The 14,513-nt window shown below is 47.4% G+C and overlaps 1 protein-coding gene across 1 annotated transcript in view; it reads left to right on the forward strand.

Annotated features, from left to right (window-relative positions):
- Myo18b (myosin XVIIIB) overlaps positions 1-14,513 on the forward strand; it is a 191,843-nt gene that overhangs the window by 165,163 nt on the left and 12,167 nt on the right. The gene's annotated exons all lie outside the window — the stretch shown is intronic.

Here is a 14,513-nt window from a genome sequence, read left to right on the forward strand (position 1 = left end):
ACAGTTTTACAGCAAACTCCCTGATTCTCTGCTCTTGGGATCTCTCTGCTCCTTCTTCTCAGGTTCAGGTGTTGTATTGTTGTATTGTCGATGTGTCTGTTGAGATTAGGTTCCATAGCTCTGCATTTTGATTGGTTGTAGCTTTCTGTAACAGTGTCCATATGTTACAGAGAGAGGTTTTCCTGATGAGGGCGGAGAACTACACTCATCTGTGTGTGTGTGCGAGGGCAGATACTTAGAGAGTAGTTAGGGTTTATGCTGGGTTAGTAAAGTGACTGTTGTAGGGTCTGCTCCAAGATCCATACCCAGTAGCCCTGGGTAGCTGCTAGATTTCCAGTATCAGGCAGTATTTCTCTCTTGTTCAGCACGCCTTAAGTCCAATCAGAGAGCTGTTGGTTACAGCCGAGGTACGCCGGCCACTCCTGTTCCTGGTGTTATCCTGCTGTACTGCTCACCGTTATATTTAGTCCAAAGGCATCAAGCTGGGTAGGACTGTTGGTTGCTTCTCTCCTTTGGAAGCTTCCAGGATGCCTTCTGGTACCATGAAAGCTAGTCCTTGGGAAGGAGGCATCCAGGTCAGTTCCAACTCAGGTCCTCTGGGTTCTATCCAAAGTGCATGGTGTCTTCAGCAATAGGGACGTATCTCTGAAGACAGCCATGGGCAATAGCAATAGTCTACAATGCTTTAAGAGTCTCTTGGATAACCCTGACCAACAACCCAAAAGGGGTCTTTTTCTGCCCGGTGTTGGAAGCTGTATTAGATGGTCTTTGGCTATGAAGAGCATTGTTAACAGAAATAAAAAATTATTTAAACTGTGTATGCTGATTTAGTCACTTACTGTGTGCTCTATAGGTACTTTTAGATAGTTCATAGTTGAGTCCTAATGACTTTTCAGACATCCTTCCTGTTATCTTCCTCCTTCCTTCTTCTGTACGTATCTCCCTCTGCCCCCCTAATTAGAGTCCCCCTTTTCTCATTTCCTCTCTCAGGTCATGTGCATTCTGCTTGTTCCCCACCCCCACCCACACCCACACCCACACCCACAGTGGTCTTGTTTTACTTTCCTGGATTCTGCAGCTACTCCAGGATCTTTATTCACATTCTGAAGATCTGGAACTGGGGCCTCTGGTGAAATAGAGCACGTGACACTTGACTGGCTTGGTTACCCCACTTAACATGAACTTTCGTAGCTCCATCCATTTACCTGAAAAGTTCGTTCTTCTCTCTATTCCACAGTGTGAGTAGAGCAGCAAAGAGCTTGACAATGGTTGAGCAAAGACCTGCGGAGTAGGGTGCAAAGGCGTGGTGAGGCTGGGTCGGTCATATAGTAGATTTATTTTAAGTTTTGTGAGGCTTCTTCACACTGATAACCATAGAGGCTTCACCAGTTTGCAGTCCCACCTACCGTTTGGTGATAACTCAAAATAGGATGTCCACAAATCCGTGAGGTTGCAGAACTCCCCATTAGATGTCACAGTCCTTCCCCAGTGGCGTGACCTCTGCCCTTTGCTCTTTGCATTTCAGCTCTGTTTCTCTGTGCTCACTTGTTTTCCCTTGCAAGGGTGACCCTGGTGTAATCAGGGCCTAATGTCTGTGAGTCAGAAACAATGGGTCCAGCAGATATGAAATTAAGATGAACCACTCACTGCTGCTGTGGTGGCAGAGGGACCGGAGTGACAGATAGGAAAGCCACCACCATATGGAACAGACCCAGACAAGCCCAATCTGCTCTGACCGCCTTTGCCAGGAAGTGGGGTGTCTCAGAAGGAAGATGACTAGGTAGAGCCTTGCAGACCCTTGTTGGGACATGCTCAGCCAATGACAACTGCTTGAAAGATATCTCAGGTTGAAATATCTGATGCAAGAAACATTAAATTGAGGTGCTTAGAATGGGACACGTGGGCCACTCACAAGTACCAGGTTCTCTGATTATATCAGTATAGAGAAAAGTTCTGGTACACTGTGTAGAAGAGGATATGTCTTCCCTTCCACTGAGTCCACTGTCCATGGTGGAGAAGTCAGAAAGTGGTGACCATGTCTGAGGACCCATCACCTATTACTGTGCTCCCAAGGTGTTTGCACATTTGCATAAGAGAGAGTGGGTTGGGGTCAATGCATAGTCTGTAGGCAGAGCTCACAATTCCAATCCTTCATCATGAGTTGGGCAAGTCGCTTGACTTCTCTGTTCCTATGCCCTCATGAGGAAGTCAGGGCCATTGTCAGGTATCATAAGATGAAGACTGAATGAGCTGACTTCCGGAGCTGGCAACTAGAAAGAGCTCTGCCAGGTGCTGTGTTAAGAACACAAGTATCTGCCTGGTGCCCCGAGGAATCCCAGGAGGTGGCCGGCTCTGCTCACCTGTTACAGATGGTCTGATGACCACAGAGGGTGAGCATATCTGACCCTCATTCAGGCAGGGCATCTCCGAGGCCCCAGACAATGTCCTTTAGTATCTCCTGAGCTCCCTGCTCTGCCCCCTGCTAGTCCTGGGTCAAGCCAGCTGTATCCAGCATAGCGGTGTATGTGCTGGCACATTTGCAATAAGGGACTCCTTGCCCATAGCCTTTATGTCTGTGCCCCCAGGGCTGGTTTGCAAGCTATAGTCCATATACTTACTGAGCAAATGAATAACTGACCACAGCACAAGTTTGGAGTAAAAATACAGATTATATTTGGCAATAGTTTACTATTTGATGTGACCAGAGAGGGCCAGTAATTCACTCAGTGTCTCACAGCAAACAAGGGGAAAGACCTGGCTTTGAACCTAGGTGTGAGTTCTTCCAATGCCGGTGTCTGTACATGCCTCACCTCAAATTGCTCACCTGGTAGAGAATTCTAGAATCAATTATTCATGCTAACAATGCCTAAGGATTATTACTTAATATGCAACACAGTCAGGAGTGCTTAGGTAAGGGCTTGCTGGATGCCAGACTCCAGGTATGAAGTCCTGAAATGCTGGAATGTTTTTCTTTATTTTTCTAAAAAACATCATCTTACTACTATTTTATTCTTTAAGAGTTTCATATTATGTTATTCAATTCATATTCATGTTATACAATATATATATATTAATCATATACATCCACCAGTACCTCCTTCCAGCTCCCCAGAACGGCCCACCTTAAGCTCCCTTCCAGCTTCTACCCCACAGCCTGCACAGTACCATTAGCCACAGGAGAGTTTTCTGGTTTCTCTATGGTTTGCACCTGAACTGACTGATGCCGTCAGCAGCAGGGTCTTACCGTTTAGTTATGATAGACATCCAAGAGCAATGCTAATCGCTTATGCAGGTTTGGGGGCCTCTGAGCCCTCCTTGACTAATGACTGCGAAGGAGGGGTCCCCATGCCTGGCTATGACAATTCCACTTCACACGTCTTCTGGAAATCACATTATCTACCCATGTACAGGGAGCTGTTTAAACATGTTTAAACGTGTGTGTGTGTGTGTGTGTGTGTGTGTGTGTGATATTTTCTTAACTTACAAACTAGTGGATTTCCAAGGCTTCCTCGTGTACCCTTGGCTTTTATTATCCTCCCCCAACACCCACACACTCTCTCCTCTCCAATATTGCTATCTCTGCTTAACCTTTAACCCTGTGGTTCTTGTCTGTCTCTTTCTATGACACCTGTATTCTGCCGCCCCCTCTGGTTGAATATTTCCTTTCACTGGAAGATCCTAGGTTTCCATGCGGTTTTCTCAGGCGCCCTTCCTATGCTTGAGCCTTTCTGTCCTCACTCTTCCCCTGCCCTTCCCTTTTACTTGTATTTATTTCCCCATCCTACCTCTCTTACGATGTCCACCCCAGGAGCCTCTTTCTGCTTTCTTAGCTTCCACACGTATCAGGTAAAGCATACAAAACAAAAGATTCAAAGAGAGGGCTCTCGTGAGTGGGAGCATGCGAGGTTTGACTTTGGAGTCCCCGGGGTGATGTCATTCACTGTTAAGTGTTTCCGGTTCCATCCAATTTGTGAATTTCTTGACTTCATTTTTCTTTACAGCTGAGTAATAGTGCCCTGTGTATTTCCACATCTTCCTCACCTACTCCTACTGATGGACATCTAGGCTCGCTCCATTCCCTAGCTGCTAAGAATAGAGCAGCAACGAACATGGCTAAGCAGGCATTCCCCACAGTCGGAGAGAGTCTTTCGGATGCTTGGCTAGGGGTAGGAGAGCTGGGGCATATGGAAGTTCCGTTTCTACCTTTTTGAGAAACTTCTGCACTGATTTCCAGTGGCTGCACTAGTTCCCACTTCCACTAACACCGTGGCCACCTGTAGTTCTCAGCCTAGGCATTCTGACTTGAATCCCTTCCTTGAAACGTGTTTATAACTGAAAATTCTGCAGAGCTATTGTTGGAAGAGAACCCTGGCATGGTTTAGTTCATTGTGCCCAAAGGTAGAGAAACTGAGGACTGCCAATGAAAGTCACCCAAATCGATTGTAAAGGCTGGCTCAGAAGGACTTTCATTTGCTTGTATCTCTCGTCTATCTATCTCATCTGTCTGTCTGTCTACATCTATCGATGTATGTATCTATCTATCTACTTACCTACCTACCTATCTATGTATACCTGTCTACCTATGCTTGGGGCTACAGCACCCCCGAGGTAGCCTCTGGATGAATACATCTTAGGGCTGAGATCCTTTCCTCATTTATAGACCAGGATCTCAGTTGAGGAGTGATTAAGATAGTTTAGCACATCAAGAAAGTCTCCCACAGGCATGCCCAGAAACCCATTATCACAGATAACCACCACTCCCTGTTTTCAAAAACTATGAACAATGAATATGCTAATTACCCAGTGAATATGCTAACTGCCTGGTGGTTATGCTAACCACATAGTGAATATGCTAACCACCTGGCAAATATGCTGATCACCTTGTAGATATGTTAACTACCTGGTAAATATGCTAATAACCTGGTGAATATGCTAATCACAGTGGCTATTTCTCTGTCCCCTCATAACACAATACAGAGACTTTCTCCACATGGGTTTCTGGAGAACTCTTGCTTCGGTATCGGTATCACAGTGTTATCACACAGGATTTTAGACTCCTCCACCCACAAGAGACTAGAATTCAAGCCTATGTCCAGTTTCAGATAAATATTTGTGGCTGGATTTAAAGTATCTAAGCTGAGAGTTTTAAAAAGAAATATCCACTAGAAAAAAATTGAATAGCAATAAATATTATTATTATGACAAAAAGGGCAGTATTAGGTTTTGTCTGAAAAAGTTAGACGAGAAAAGAAAGGATACCATCAAACCTGTATCAGATAAAGGGTTAATTTCCTGTTACTGTGAATAAAACCAAATGAATCATCTTAGGATCATTTTACACATGGGTGTGCATGACTGTTCATCTTAAATCACTCAATAGTTTAAAAACCTAAGAAGCTAAGTATACAACAGAAGAACACCCCCTACCACTCCCTAACCTTCACTCTCCCCAAAAGGGTCCGTCTCTCTTCAGTTTGGTGGGCACCCTTCCATGCCTTTCTCTGCATACTAACAAGCGTCTCACACTCTCAGCTGTGAGCGTTTTTGTGAGCATTCAGAAGGCATAACCGATGCACTGTGTGGCGTGTGCTCCTCATGACTTCTTATGGTATTTTTCATCCACAGTGTGCCTGGGGCTCTTTCCTTACAGGCCCTTGACTCTCATCTTCTTGAATCCCCATGGAAGAGGCTTTGTCTAACTGTGATGCCGTAGTTCAGCTTTTGGGGCTTCTTAGATGTTTGTCACAGTCTTGTCAGGCTCCAACAAAGCTGTGTTCTTATGTGCTGATTCCCTGGGTCAAGGGCACTTGTGTTTTGGACTTGAATAGCTGTCTGTCACAAAATCAGCACCGTGCCCGCCGTGGAGAGGGGAGGGTTCCCACACGCCTGGTGCTGTCTTACCTGTGCTTGGCAGGACTCCGTCCATGAGCTTCTTGGACTCTTCCAGTTTTGCTGAAAAAAGAAGGTCACTCTAAGAACAGGAGAGAGAGAGGACAGACTTCTGCCAGGAGCTGAGAGCATTCCCGTGTTATTTACAAGAGGACGTCAACTCCAGAGAAATACACCCAAAGCTCTGTGACTTATGGCCAGCTGGGACCAAGCAGCTGCCACTGATAAATGTGAGCCCTGCTGGAGGCAGACACTAAATTACCTCCGCGGCCCCAGAGGGGGAGCTTATGTCTTGGTGGCAGCAGTTGACTTGGTTCAGGAACACCTTCAGGACATCTGGCAGGGGTGCTTCCATGGCTGACCAGAGGTGGCAGGGGTGGGGGCTGCCACTACCTGAGTCCTGCTATGCCCATCACCTGCTTTCTGCCCTCTGAGACTGTCCCCTGCTGGAACCTGCTGAAGTGGGTGGCTCTCTCACTTCCTTGCTTTTGTCTCTAGGGCACTGGGATACCCAAGGATGGTAACCCTTTATTCCTGCCCCCTCACTCCACACCTAACAGAACCCCAGCCTCAGTCACAGGTTGTGTTACATGCTGACAGTCCCCAGCCACCTGCACACAGTGCTCAGTGGCAAGAAGTTAACACTGTTCCATGCAGCATCCTGCCCTCTCCTGCACCCTTCCCTTTCCTCCCTCCCTGCTCTAGAGCCCTCTCCTTCCTGTCTTGCCCATCTCTTCACAGTCTGACTGATTCCTTTCTTCCTCTGTTCACATCCAGACTTCTTGAAAGGGAGGTCTGCATGCCCCCTCTTCACTTCCTTTCTCTATCTATGTGCCTCAGTTTACCTCATCCCAAACCTGCTCTCACCACCTCACAGGAACTTTCTTTGTTTTTTGTTTGTCTTTGTTTTTGTTTTCTTCTTTCTTCTTTTCTTTTCTTTTCTTTTCTTTTTTCCTCTGTGTAGACTTGGCTGTCCTGGAACTTGCTACATAGACCAGGCTGGCCTTGAACTTACTTCTGCCTCCCCAATCCCAATCCTTCTGGGATTGAAGGTGCGCGCCACCATGAACTTTCTTATTGTGTCAGCAGCTTCCAGAGAGGTGCAGTAGAGCCCCACTCCCCACCCTGTCATTTTTCCTGGTGATTCTTCAGTGTAGAGCTCTGTTCACAGCCATGCCAATGTCTCTCCTCCCAGGGGTCCCTCAAACACCTTTTTGGGTCTCTTCTTTTCCACCCCTCCCCAAAATGCTGGTGTACCCAGGTACTGTCACCCACATGGTTCTTTCTCTCTCCTTACCTGAATAGCTGTTCATTCTCTTGTGACTTTTGACTCCCCAGCTACAAGTGTTCGAGTCCAGCACAGTGGCTCTTGTGTTACCCCAGTGAACTTCTTAAGCTGGAGTACCCCAGTCTTTCAGGAGTGTGTCTCTCACACCTGATGTCCCCTAATGTGTGCTGATGGCAGTCGTCCCTCCCACCCACCTGCGTTACCCATGCCGCGGGGGTTCTTGCAGTCATCAAGCCATTCCGGCTGTAGCCCTTGACTCACCTCAGCTTCTTGTCCCCATCTCAGCTGGTCCCTTGCACTGACAGCTACCGCAACACCTGACATCCGTGATTGTCATTCCTCTCCTGGACTCTGGCAAAGTCTTTGCAACCTGCCCTCCTCCATCCCCCACTCTGTCCTTCAGCCTGCATGGCCCCTCCACAATGGTAATCTGGTTTCCATGGCACAGACCAAATCTGGCCTTCATCTTGTTTTTGTCAATAAAGATTTACTAAATCACAGCCATGCTCACTGTTGGCTTATGATCAACTGCCTTGACATATGCCCTATGGAGTAGCGTTCAAATGTGTAAGCTAGCTGATGGTGCGTGCCCTCCAGGGAACCCTTGCCCCTGACTGTGGTGTCAGCTTCTCCCTTTTTCCCTTGTGACTTTGTGGCCTTTCTCACGCCTGCTGCTTTGTTCCTGTTTGCTCTCTGGCTGTCTTTGCTCTAGTGTGGTCACACTGCCCATGTTTCTTTATTATATCTTTTCTTTTTCCACCTTACGACTCAGCTCATATATCTCCTGCCTTGGAAGCCACCTCTGAGTCCTTGGCGAGATGCTCCTCCAACTGTGCCTCCCAAATGTCCCTCAACCAGTTCCGGCACTCGCTCTACCATGCAGATGAGCTCTGGATGGTGCTGGTCTGTCACTGGACTCTGAACCCCAAAGGCTCCAAGCCTGTCTCTGGTTTTCTGGGCCTCACCATATAGTCAGGCTCATAATCAGTGCTTAAAAATAGCCACTGAACAGGGAAGTGCCTGGGGAGCAGATATCTGAAGGTCCCTCACTGGTCAGTTAAAAGGGTAATGCTGATATCCAGAGCCAAGGGCATGCCGGACCTGCTGAGTCCTGTCACAGAGGAAGCACTGTGGAAAATGACAGATGGGCTGTGTTGTGGGGCTGAAGTTCTGGGGTTCAGCCCCTAGTGCATGCTGGAGCAAAAAGCAGGCAGGGAGCCTGACGATAGGTAAACTGAGGCAGGCAAGGAATACACAGAAGGGTGGAGAAACTGATAGATCTGATTCTCTTTTGCAGGATGTGGGTAGGCATGTGTGTACCATGGTGCACATGTGGGAGTCAGGAGACAAGCTCCAGTGTTGGTTCTTGCCTTCCATGTGAACAAGGTCTCCTACATTCACAGATGTGTGCCAGGCTAGCTTAGCCTTGGGCTTCTGGGATAGGGTCCTATCTCTGCCTCCCCTCTTGCTGCTGGAGTGCTGGGATTACAGACACACCTGCCTCCTCTGGCTTTTCATGGGTCCTGGGGATCCACACTGGAGTCTTCACCCTTGGGCAGGCAGCAAGTGCTTTATCTAGAGGGTGTCTACTGCAGAAGATTGACTTCTGCTATGGTTTCTGCCTGTTGCTGCCTAACTGGCCGGCTCTGTCCTGTTTTTCATCCCCAGTCTCACTATTGGTGGGATTCACAGACTGCCTGCATACTGAGATATAAACAGCCATGGCTTGGCCACACGAGGCCTGGCACCATGCTGGCATTCACAACCAAAACCTGTCCCCAGCCTGTGGTCTTCATCCCAGACTGAGCCAGGGGTTCCTGGAGCAGGAGGTCAGGGCTATATATATATATGTATAGTGGTACCCCATCTCTCTCAGCAGGGAAACGAGGCATTGGCGAGCTGTTTGAATTATAATGGGTTTAGTTTGTTTGGGGACATCTAGCTAAGTGAAGATTCAAAAAACGTTTGTGGCTCTGACTGGAGTCCTGGGCAAGGCTTTCTGGTGGAAATACGTGATGTGAAAAGAGGCTCGAGTTACTCAAACAAACAGGAAAAATGTATTGTCCCTTCTAAGGGGAAAGGCACTGGTGACCTGTCAGTCATCCACAGACAGTCAGCACTGCTGACCTGTCAGTCATCCACAGTCAGTGCTGGTGACCTGTCAGTCATCCAGGGTCCATGCTGCCATCCTGTCAGTCATCCACAGTCAACACTGCTGACCTGTCAGTCATCCACAGTCAGCACTGGTGACCTGTCAGTCATCCACAGTCAACACTGCTGACCTGTCAGTCATCCACAGTCAGCACTGGTGACCTGTCAGTCATCCACAGTCAACACTGCTGACCTGTCAGTCATCCACAGTCAGTACTGATGACCTGTCAGTCATCCAGGGTCCATGCTGCCATCCTGTCAGTCATCCACAGTCAGTACTGGTGACCTGTCAGTCATCTACAGTCAACACTGCTGACCTGTCAGTCATCCACAGTCAGTACTGGTGACCTGTCAGTCATCCATAGTCAGCACCAGTGGCCTGTCAGTCATCCAGGGTCCATGCTGCCATCCTGTCAGTCATCCACAGTCAGTGCTGGTGACCTGTCAGTCATCCACAGTCAGTACTGGTGACCTGTCAAGCATCCAGTCAGCACTGGTGACCTGTCAGTCATCCACAGTCAGTGCTGGTGACCTGTCAGTCATCCAGGGTCCATGCTGGGGTCCTGTCAGTCAGCACATATTCATTGCTGATTACCTGAGGTCAGTTCATAATCAACATTGGGGCATTTGGGGTTCTCTCTGGGCTCACACCTGTGGATGGTCCCAGCATGGTGGGCGGGTGGTGGTCACTATATGAAGGGTCCACACAGTCATGGAGTTCTTAATTGCTATATGATCCCCTCTGGTTACTGCTGTGCTTACTGAATGGATTGCCTTAGTCTGGCTAAGAGATGGCATTGCAACCTTATTCCTCCCGGGGGGGGGGGTGGGCTGCTTCTACAAACACTCTTCCCATACTCTTGGCTTGATCTTTTTTTTATTAATAGAAAATAATCCAGTTAGACACTAGCACTACCACCCCACCCTGCCTCATTTGTTTTTATTTTATTTGTCTGCCTTGAATTAGTAAAAACCTAAATTACAGGGTATTGTTTGTTAAGTAAAGTTGTATTACTCAAGAAAATGCAATTACTCTGCCCCAGACTAAAGCCAAGGACCTGTCAGGAGGGCTGTTTCCATAATTAGATAAGACTCATTTGTAATTAGCTCATTAATTATAGATATGTAAATGGATGGATCTTAGCTAAAAAGCTCATTCTCAAAGAAGGCTTTAGTCGTCTCTGCCTATCCTAGTTCTACAGCTCAGTATTTACCCTCTCTGTGTTCCTAGAACTGAAACCCAGGATGATTTAATACACTCTGAACATCCTTAGCAACCAGGCCTCTCATGAAGAGGTTGCATGTCTTTCTAGGGCGTGGGGGGTCTTTACAGACCCATCGGTACTGGGGACAGTTGAATGGGTAAAGTGCTTTCCCACATAGAAGCCAGGCAGGTGTGGTGGCCAACTCAGGAGGTAGAGACCAAGGAGCCCTGCCTGACATCTAAGCTAAGCAGACAAACCCTGGGTTCAGAGAGACCAGGACTCAACATCTAAGATGGAGAGAGGCTCTAGAAGACTTCACTTGCTGTCAGCCTTAGACCACCACAGGCATGTGCTTACACATCTGCACACATGTGCATCCACACACATGCAAAAGTGAATGACAGGTTTGGGGAAGTGGCTCAGTCAATAGACTGCTTGCCCTGCAAATGTAGGGATTTGAGTTCTATCCCCAGAACACATGTAAAAATTGTTGAGTGTAGTGGCATGTACTTGTAACCACGGCACTGGAGAAGAGGTGACAGTGGATGACTAGCCTAGTTAGTGAGTTCTAGGCTGAGTGAGACACACACACAAACACACACACATGCACATCTGAGCTTCACCTAAATGAACTTCCAACTTATACAAAACCACAGGAATTAATTGTAATTGTTAGTGATTAATGATCAGAACCTCCTCTTGGAGTCTGATTGTTAAAAAAAACTTATAATTGAAATGTTGTTGTGAAATACTATTAAACACAAGCAGGTACAACTTGACAAAATATTTAAAAACTGATCAAAGCCTGTCAAGTAAGTCAGGATTGGGCAACACCGGTGCACCTCAAACCTCCTTGGTTCATTCAAGTTCTGGCCTCCTCCCTCTGCAGAGATGACCTCCCAGTGCTGGCTTCTGATGCCCATATCACACAGGCCTGACTTTGAGCTTGATGGAAGTCCCTGATGTGTGTGCTTCCTGCGCCAGGCTTCTGCCCTTCCATGTTTGTGTTTAGCCTGTGAGGTTGGTCGGCAGTGTTGCACATAGTGACAACCTGTCACATCCCGGATGCTGTCATCAGGCTTAGGGCTAGGTAACATCATAGTAACATTCCCAGGAAATCTGCATCTCTTCCCGGGGACAAGGCTGGCCACGCAGGGACAGTAGCTACTTGTCTCTAGTATGTACAGATGGGAGACACTGCCAGGCATCTTAGGACCCACATGATGGCACCCCTTCCACCGGAAGGAAGCTTGCCCTGCGATGTCCCACTGTGAGTAAGTAGTAATTTTGTTATTCTTGGTTCAGGACCATCTGAGACATCACCACCACCCTCCAGTCATGTGGTTTCCCTCTTTGCATGGGGAGTGGTTCATTTTGACAGGGAGGCGTGCTCTCCCACAGTTGTGATGCAGAGGCTGGCCCAAGAGCTGTGACGGGGAGGCCGGCTCTCCCACAGCTGTGACACAGAGGCTGCCTTCCCCACAGATGTTGCACATGCTTACAGGTCAAAGACCAAGGCAACCTCGCTGGTCACAGCCCACCTTTGTTTGGCCTAACACAACCCCTCCTCTTGACTCCAGTGTGGGAATCCTGTCTTGCTGTGGTGGCCTCCAGCTCTCTCCTGGTCTTCAGCCAGCACTTGGGTGACCTTCACTCAGTCTCCCTGCGTCTTCTTGGACTTTCTGGTCAGCTAGCCTGGCAAACAGGTTTCTCTGGAACATCTGTGAGCGTTTAGGATCTTTCTACTTGAGCACTGCCATGAGAGGCGCTGTTGCAGTGAGCGACTGGGTGCATGCGCTCTGCGGCATCCTACACCATAGGAACCTCCTTTTGCCATCTTTAACTGTTAGCTATTCTAGTAGAAATGACTAGAGACACATAGCAGCTTCAGTGTTTCCTGCATCTCTGCCTTTGTCTGCAGCCAAGGTGTTCCTTCACAAAGACTCTTAAGTCTTTTCTTTGCACCTCCCCTCCACACCCCCACCCCAGTTTTGTCTTGTTAGTGACCTAGTAAATCTGCCTATTCCAGACACACATTCTCTAGGGAAATGGATCCCCTCTCCATCAGAGGTTGGCCTTTTACAGTCAATCAACTGTGATTTTGGTAAAGGGCTCTCAGCTGCACTGTCACGCAGTCGATAATCTCTCCTTTATATTTAATACTGCACTGTGACCCAACTTATAATTTCCCCTTCATATTTAGTATTTTCATGTCCTGCCGAAGAAAGGCCTGCCAGCTTTGAAACCATGAATCTATTCCCTCTCATTCTGAGGGCACTGTGGACTTCTATCTAATTATACAGTACTTGGAGCCTGCGGTGTGAGGTCAGGATTAAGATTAGCTGTTCTCTACACTGGAAGCAAGTTTAGGATGCAGAGAGAGGTACATATAGACTCTAGAGAAACTGTATTCTCCACATTGTGCCAGCGTCATTTGTCATGTACCGCGTGACCGTCTGTACCCAGATCACTTATGGACCCCATGCTACTGCACTTTAGCACTTTTTGTGCGAGTACAGCCTGTCCTAGTTGAATGGATCCATACGGACTAGCATCTGCCTGGAAAGTCTGAGCCCACCAGGTTCTTCAAAACCAACAACCGACCTTCAAGGAGAGTTCCACACACCACTGTTCACCCTCAGTGTGTCACCGTCTCTTTTAGAATCTGTCTTCAGTTCCTGAATGCCTTGCTGTTTCTCTGAAATTCTTTAAATCCAGATTCAGCTTGTATGATGTTCCTAAGTAAAGATTTGGTGTGGCCTGGTCCACCCCATCTAGGTTTGTCTAGACTTTCAAACTTCTTCTGCTAAATCAATAGACTTTTGTTTTGTTTTGTTTTCATGCAAACCGGGTTCTCTCATCTGCCCCTAGTCATAGCTTGGTGAAGTCACCTCCTCTTCTAGATTGTCAGCTCCTTGAAATGATTGCTTATTCAACTTCTACTCATAGCCTGCAGCATGGAGATATAAGGATGGATATAAAGACAGATGACTGAGCAGATGAATGGAGGAATGGATGGATGATGGATGGATGGATGATGGGCAGGAAGGTAAATGGATGATGGACAGATGATTGGATAGATGGATGGATGGATAGATGGATGGATGGATGGATGGATGGATGGATGGATGGATGGGTGGGTGGATGGGTGGGTGGATGGATGGATGGATGGATGGATGGGTGGGTGGGTGGGTGGGTGGGTGGATGGATGGATGGATGAATGAATGAAAAAATAATTTCCATCCACTTAGAACTACACTGTCAGAGGAAACTGAGTGCTTTCATGAATAAGTCTACACCTTGACTCAACAGTTGAAGTCTAAGTCTGAGAAATGACAGTTGCTGAAGGTTTGCCTAAGAAATGCTGGTCCACATAAATCCACAATCCAGGTAGAGACTTTAATCACACCTCATGTCTGAGGTTACATTCTTTCAAATCCTAGAGAAAATATGTTCAAAAGACTCACCAATAGAACGAGTGTTTACTCTGTTCCAGTGCAGGACTGGGAAAGTCCCTCCTGGTCTTTGTCCAGTGGTAGAATGGAGGACTTCCGGGAGGAAAGGTTGCAGCCCATCACAGGTCTGATATCTGGAGGTGGATATCATCCTATAGGAGTGAGGCCACACTCTTGGAGAATGTGTTCTAGACTGCATCTTCAAAGTTGGTTTGGAAGTTTTGTTTTTAAGTCACAGGAAACGGCTTTGGTTGACTGGGGTCTGAATTAAGCATCCTAGGTGAGACAGACACAGCTGCCCTCCCACCCCTCACAGTACACTCCTCAGCTCTTGCATGACCTCCAGTCCGTGAATTCTTTCAGGCTTCTTTTCTGGATTCTGGGACTTCAGAAAGGAAAGATGTGTGTAGTTAAGAAACCCCTTGTTTGGGGAAAACATACATGAGTAAACAGGAAATTATAATATAGAATGGTAGGGATGCATTTTGTGTGTGTATGTGTGTGTGTATGTGTGTGTGTGTGTGT

This window comes from Arvicola amphibius, chromosome 10 (genome assembly GCF_903992535.2).
Source record: "Arvicola amphibius chromosome 10, mArvAmp1.2, whole genome shotgun sequence".
Classification (NCBI taxonomy): Eukaryota; Metazoa; Chordata; class Mammalia; order Rodentia; family Cricetidae; genus Arvicola; species Arvicola amphibius.